Below are 8,014 nucleotides of genomic sequence, written 5' to 3' on the forward strand. Positions count from 1 at the left end.
AATTAACTTCAAAGTTACCTAACCAGTTAGTAGTGTGGCCGTGATCTGAACTTGGGCATTTTGGCCCCAGCAGCAAAATACATCATCCAGCCTCCCCTTCCCACATTTCCCAGGCGGGGAGGGAGCTCATGGCTGGAATCCAGCCCACACTTGGCTCACCAAGCCACAGAAGGCCGGGCCTGCTGGGTGGAAGGGGCACCTCTTTCTAATTTTCAGAAGGATGTCAAATAAGCTATGGGATTCCTGGCCTTTCTCTCATGACTTTTTTTCCTTCTGCAGTCCTGCCTTCTTGTGATGTGACTCTGGCCTTCCCTGACCGAGGCGGAGAAAAGCACCAAGTTCCAGGTGAGTTGTATTTTTAGCATGTTGCAATGAGTGGCCACATCTTTTCTCCATTTCTCGAAAGATGACACAGATACTCAGGATCTGTAATGTACCCGGTGTTTGCTTTTTATCTGATTTCATTTACAGTTTTTGTTCTCTTGCTTCACCAGTAATAGTGTAAAAGTGAATATAGATGTTAAAATAGAAAATTTCTACATTACTACTCTGCTTACGATTCAGTTGTTTTCAGTGCTTTTTAAATGTACATTCTTAAATATGCTTGCAAGAACAGAATAAGTATGATTTGAGTAGTGTTTTCTTTACTATTTTTCTATAACAGCATTATTGAGGTATAATTCACATACCAGACAATTCATCCATTTATAAAGTGCAAAACTCAGTGGTTTTTAGTATATTCACAGATATGTGCAGCCATCACCACAGTCAATTTAAGAACATTTTCGTCACCTGTACCTTTTAGCTGTCACCCGTCCCTGATCAGAATAGAATCACATAATACGTGGTCTTTTAGGACTGGCCTCTTTGATTTGGTGTAATGTTTTCAAGGTTTATCTAAGTGTAGCCTGTATCGTTACTTCACTCCTTTTTATGGCTGAATGATATTCCATTGCAGGGATGTGGTACATTTCATTTATCCATTCATCAGTCTGGATGGTTCCTACCTTTCGGCTATTATGTCTAATGCTACCATAAACATCATCTGTATACAGGTTTTTGCAAGGACACATATTTTTGTTTTTCTTGGGCAGATGTGGACTTGCTGGATCATGTGCTAACTCTGTGTTTAACCACTTGAGAAAGTGTCAGGCTGTTTTCCAAAGTGGCTGCACCATTTTACATTCCTGTCAGCAATGCACGACGGTTCCAAATTCTCCACATCTTCACCAACGCTTGCTGTTATCCGATTTTTTTTCCATTGTAGCCACTCTCGTGGGCACGAAGTGGTATCTCATTGTGGTTTTGATTTGTTTCCTGATGACTAACCTGCTCATTTTTAAATTGGGCTATTTGACTTTGTATTATTAAATTGTAAGGATCTTTATATGTTCTAGACATGAGTCTCTTATCGGATACACAGATTGTAACTATTTTTCCCATTCTGTAAGTTGTCTTTGCACTTTCTTAATAGTAGCCTTTGCACAAAAATGGTTCATTCTGATGAAATCCGGTGTACCTTTTTGTTGTCGTTGCTCACTAAGAACCCTTTCTCAAATTGAAGGTCATGCAGATTCGCCTCTTGTTTTCTTTGGAAAATTCCATAGTTTTAGCCCTCAGTTAGATCTTTGTCAAGTTAATTGTATATCTAATAGGAAATAAGTGTCCAGTGTCACTCTTTTTCATGTGGCTATCCAGATGTTCAGCACTATCTGTTGAAAAGACTATTCTTTCCCCACTGAGTGATCATGGCACGCATTGAAAACCAGTTGACCATAGACATAAGGTCTTATCTCTGGACTCTCAATTACATTCCATTGATTCCATTGAAATCACACTGATCTATGTCTATCCCTATGCCAATACCACAATGTCTTGACTCCTGTTGCTTTAAAGTAAGTTTTGAAATTAATGTGAGTCTTCTAACTTTCCATCAAACGTTTTGTTATTTTGATGCATTTCAAAATAGGTTGAAGATATGTCCTCCCAAATGCTCCAGCATGTATATCATTAACAAGAATTCAATATTTCTTTATGCGTGTTCCTTTTTTTGAGGTAAATTTACGTACATTGAAACACACGTATCTTAACACACGTATCTGAACTGTTCAGTGAGTTCCACACCCTGAGTGTGTGTGGGCTACCTGAACCCCTATCAAGGTAAAGGTCTGGCCCAGCGGCCCTTTCCCGGGATGTTCCCACAGCCTCGTCTCCCCGACTGCTGGACAAACCACTGTTCTGACGTTTATCCAGCACAGATTAGATTTGCCTACTCTGATTTTTGCTTTTGTTGTAGTTTCATATGTTTCCGTGGTTTTGTTGCTTTTGCTGTCTCAGTTCTTTTTTTAACATTTGATTATAAAAATTTTCAAACATCCAGTAAAATGGAAAACTCTGTTGGATCGACCCTTTTATCATTCTAAAACGTCCTTCTCTGTGTCTGGTAACAATTTTTGTCTTCAGTCTGTTGTCTGATCTTAGTATGAACACTCAGCTCTCTTGATTACTGTTCACGTGATCTCTTTCCTCATCCTTTACTCTCAATCTATTCATGTCTTTGAGTCCCCAAGGATGGCTGATTCCTTAGCTTTTCCTTCTAAGCATTTTGATGAGCTCACTGGCTCCCCAACTGTTATGAGTCACCTTAGGTCACCGGGGTGGTAAAACATGGAGTGGACTCTTCCAGGGGGACTGGCCCGGTAATGATTCTTCTTTGGGAATGAGACTTTGAAAGAGCTCCAGTTCCGTTCTGCTCCCTCCACACTGAGAACGCAGACTCCTTCCAAGGCCGCAGCTGAGCTGGGGAGTGGGACACAGGACGAGGCTGAGCTGAAACCACAGTTCTAGCTGTGTGTACTGAGTTTCTTGACTAAACACTCTGGGTTGCTGCAAGCCTTTGGTTAATTTCCGGAGTTCTGAAAAAAGTCAGCTCTATTTCTGCCAATTTTTCCATTTATGTGGTGAGTTTTCAGAGGTCCTTACTCCATCATTCTTGCTGCCCGTTCCTTGATGACTATTTTCATGGGCTTACGTTTTCCTTTGTCCTCCGGAAATGCCTAGGAGGGAAATCATTGGGTCACAGAGTAGATAGTATGTTAATTTTTTAAAAAAACTGCCAGATCTTTCCCCCCAAAGTTGTATCATTTGCAGCGCAAACATATGAAGTTTTCAGATGCTCCCTAACTTCATCAAAAATGTCATATCATGAATGTCCCATGAACTGAATCATACAACTGAAATGTTATAATTATACTTCTTGTTGTATGACTTAATACATCTAACATAAAATTGAGATTCGTCAATATTGTTCCATTAATCAGTTCATTCTTTTTAAAATACTATTTCCTGTTTGGTATAGATATAAATTTATGGCATAGATTTATCATAAAATGCTTATCTATTAACCAGCTGATAAAGCTTTTAGTTTACTTACGGCTTTTAGCATTTATGAAAAAGCTACTATAAATGTTTGCATACTCTTTTTGGAGGTGTGTTTATTTCTTTGGAGTGAGGTTGCTGGATCTTAGGGGAAGTTTTAGTCAGCTTTATAATAAATTGTTCAACTATTTTCCAAAGTGCTGTTACATTTTATGTGTGAGTTCTGGTTGTTCTGCATCCTCACTAAAACTCGGTATTTTCAAATTCTTGGTTTTTAATTTGATCCATTCTAATAGGTATGTAGTAGTATCTTACTGTTTTAATTTGCATTTCTCTATTAACTAATTATATTGAGCATATCCATTTGCTTATTGGCTATTCCTATATTTTCTTTCGAAAGTGTTCAAATGTTTTTTCCATTTAAAAAAACTGGATTGTCTTATTGACTTGTAAGAGTGCCTTGTGTATTCTGGATATAAGTCCTTTATCAGGTTTATGGCTTATGTTTTCTCTATAAATATAGCTTATATTTTAAATTTTGTAATAGTATTTTTAAGAGTTTTTAATTTAATGAAATTGCATTTATCAAGTTTATCTTTTATGATTCGCCTTTTCTATGTCCAGTATAAGAAATCTTTGACTAATTCATGTTCATAAAGGTTTTCTCCTACGTCTTCTTATAAAAGTTTTATAGCCCTAGTTTTTTTTTTCTCCTCTTTAATTCCCCCCGACACACACACACTTCCATCCCTGACCTGTGGATGTTGCCATCTCCCATATAGCCCCAGTTTTACATGTAGGTCTAAGATACATCTTGAAAAAATTTATGGTGCAAAGTAAGGAACAAGGTTCATATATTTCAACATATTGTTGTTCGGTTATTCCAGTACCATTTGTTGAAAGATTGCCTTTTCTCCATTGAATTACCTTGGTACCTTTATCAAAAATTAACTGATAATATATATGTGGTACTAGTTATGGGTTTTCTACTCTGTTCCATTGAGTTATATGTCTGTTTCCATGCTAATACCAAGCCGTCTTGATTGCTGTAGGTTTAGAGTAAGCTGTGATATTAGGTAGTGTGAGTCTTCTAATTGTGTTCTTTTTTAAAATTGTTAGTATTCTAAACCTGATTATTTTCCATATAAATTTTAGAATCAACTTGTTAGCACCTACAGAAAAGCCTGTTAGGATTTGGATGGGGATTATGTTAAATTCATAGATCAATTTGGGGAGAACTGACATTTTAACAATCTGTCTTATCCAAGAAAAATCATATATCCCCATTTAGAGATCTAGTCTCAGGTTCTGTCAGCGTATTATAGATTATAGTATACAAATCATATTGCTCTATCACATTCCACCTGAAGGAGGAGAGTGAACTCGCCTATCCTCCATCTCCTGTCAGATGCCGTGGTGGTGGAGGACCCCAGACTCCTAGACTACCTGGGAGCCCCTCGGGATGAACCAAGTGAACAGCAACAGCAGTTTGTCAACTGTGTGCACGGCTGTGCCACATGTGTGGTGCCATATGTGATGGAGCTCAATGGAATGTTGCTGCTTTCCATCTCTTAACCAGAATGTCCCAGATAAAGGATGGCGCCCAACTCAAGTGGCCAAACTTCAGGCATCGTCTCAGCACTGGATGTCCTAGCCAGCGAATGGCCCATCTTCACATTTATCATGAACTATTGAACTATGTCCTAAAAATTCCCCTCTAGGATAAAGGGCTCTGGGAATCTCGCCTCACAGATACCCAAGATATAAATCAAGTCATACATGTTTCTACGTAATCTAAGGCCTGCCAGGACACTCCTTATCCTCTTTAGAGTTTCAAAAACTACCGATAGTAACCAAGGCACACATTTCGCTTTCTACAATGTGCATTGCTACTCTTGGAAAAGGCATTCAGTAGGCTTTCCTGCTCTTGATAGTTCCCAGACAGCTGGTTTAATTAAGAAACAAAGGTCACCTCACACAACTTTTCAAATTTCAACTCAGCAGCTGGACCCGAAATTGGATCTCTATCTTGCTGCATGTCTTATTTTCTCTCAATTCAAGTCTCCTTGGCTGACTCACACCAGGGTTTAAACGATCCCATTGCCCTTTTCCTACTTAAAGCGGTTTGGGTCTGGCCTCCATGTATGTAGACTCATTGTATATGAGGCTCTTTAATGATGTCTCCCCGTATCTTTATACATTTTTGATCTTGCCCATCCCAGAAGGGCTGGAAACCAGATTGAGTTGCATACTCTCCTGGGACCCATTTGAGCCCAAACTTTCACCAGGCCAAAATCCTGAATATTTTTTGTTGTAAGGAGTGGCTAAGTAATCTGTACGCTCTCTCTCTGATTCTTCTCAGGAGATTAAATTAGTACCCCAGGGCTATCCCTATGGGCAGTGTGGGCTAATGAAAAGGATGATGGAGAACTCAATCAACAAAAGCATTTGGAAATAATGAATTCAACACTACATTAGTCTACTACAGCCCTCGTTAACAAAATACCACAGACTGGGCAGCTTGTACAACAGAAGTTTATTGTTTCCCAGTTCTGGAGGTTGAAGGCCAAGATCAAGAAGGTTGGCAGGGTTGTTTTCTTCCGAAGCCTCTCCTTGCCTTGCAGATGGCGCCTTCTTGCTGTGTCCTCACATGGTCTTTGTGTGTGTGGATACGTGGTGTCCAAATTTCCTCCTCTAGTAAGGACACCAGTCAGAGTGGGTTAAGGCCCACCCCAAAGACCTCATTTTAAGTCATTCGCCTATTAAAAGACCTCATCTCCAAATATTGGTCGAATTCTGAGGTATGCGGGGGTGGGGACAGTGGTTAGTACTTCAACTTACAAATTTGTGGCGGGTGGGGTTGGACACAGTTAAGCCCTTAACACCATTTCCATAATGACGAAAACAGACAACTCCTCCCTGGTAATAATACATGGACATCACGCAGCAAAGGCTATCAGATGCAGCTGTACACTATCCTGTTGACTGTCTGGTTACTGCCGGCTTGGGAGCCTTCCTTGATTTGCAAATAGGAGGCTCACACCCACACATGGCAAATGCTCAGCCCTGCATGCCACCATCCAAAGACCTTGCCAGCTTGCCTGTTACCAACCAATCTAACAGTCGAAGTATGGGGCTCACAGTAATTGGCCAAATTAAAGGGCCTGCCTACAGGCTAATGCTGGCTATTTCAACTGGCAAGCAACCTGACACCCAACTGATGACATACAATCAAATTCAGCCATTTGCGACAGAACTTCTTCCCCTTGGTTACACCCAAATCCCACTAATCTTTACATATACTTTACAAACTATCAGTTCATATCCTCTAAGAACATAACTGCCAGAATTGCCACCTTGACCCAAAAGAATACACCAAGCTGTTACTGTCAGTATCTTTTCAATGGCAGTTTTTTTCCTGATTTGTTGGCCTTACTGTACTTCAATTTTTCTATTAATATACTGCATTTTATTATTTATTTATTTTTATGCCTACAGCACCTGGTATTCCTAGGTGTTCTCCCATTCAAGTACTAAGACCAACCCTGCTTAGCTTCCAAGATCAGATGAGATCGGGCATGTTCAGGGTGGTATGGCTGTAGACCAATATACTGTATTTTAAAGCAGTAGATGATTGTGTCATTTGCAAGTAGTTTTATTTCTTCTTTCCAATACGAACACCTATTAGTTTTTGCACCGACTTGGACCTCCAGTATAAAATTGAATAAAAATGGCGAGTTGGGCATTTTGGTCCTTCTCAGTCTTAGCAGGAAAGCATTCATTATTTCAATATTAAGTATGAGATTAGCTATAGAGTTTTTATACTTTTATCAGTTTGAGGAAGTTCCCTTTTATTCTGAGTTTGGGGTGTTTATTGTAACTGGGTGTTGAATTTTGTCAAATGCTTTCTCTTTGGCTATTGCAATGGCTATATGGTTATTCTTTTTAGTCTCTTTTTAGCATGGTGAATTATATTGATATATTTTCATATGTCAAACCAACATTGCATTCCCCAAATAATCCCCACCTGGTCATGAATTTATCCTTTGTATATATTGCTGGATGTGATTTCCCAATGTTTTGATATTAATTTTCATATATATTCATAAAATATCACTCTATAATTTGCTTTCCTAGTAATGTCTTTGCCTGGTTTAGGTATCAAAAAAGTGCTGGCTTAATGAAATGAGTAAGAAAGAATTTTCTCCTCTTCAAGTCTCCAGATTTTGTATAGAATTAGTATTAATTTCTCTCTGGTAGAATTCACCAGTGAAGCACTTCGAGAACTGGAGTTCTTTGTTCATTAGTTTTTTATGTTTTGAATTGGGAGGGAATTTAACTATACATTCAATTTCTAAATTATAGAACTATTCCATTCCATTTCTTCTTGAGTTTGTTGTGGATAGTTTGTATCGAGGAACTTTTCCATTTTATCAAGGTTTTATTGGTACAAAGGTTTTCATAATACTCTTTTAATGGCTGTGATATCTGTAGTGATGTCTACTCTTGATGCTAATATTGGTCATTTTTGTCTTGTCTCTTCCTAATATTAGACTGGCTAGAGATTTGACTTTATTGATCTTGTCAATGAAGCACATTTTGGTTTCACTGAGTTTTTTCTCCTTTGTCTGTTTTA

The 8,014-nt window shown here is 38.7% G+C and overlaps 1 pseudogene; it reads right to left on the minus strand.

Annotated features, from left to right (window-relative positions):
* Positions 1 to 6,867: 6,867 nt before the first annotated feature.
* On the minus strand, positions 6,868 to 6,982 carry LOC120605424 (uncharacterized; annotated as a pseudogene).
* Positions 6,983 to 8,014: the final 1,032 nt, after the last annotated feature.

This window comes from Pteropus medius, unplaced genomic scaffold (assembly GCF_902729225.1).
Source record: "Pteropus medius unplaced genomic scaffold, Ma_sr-lr_union100, whole genome shotgun sequence".
NCBI classification, from domain to species: domain Eukaryota; kingdom Metazoa; phylum Chordata; class Mammalia; order Chiroptera; family Pteropodidae; genus Pteropus; species Pteropus medius.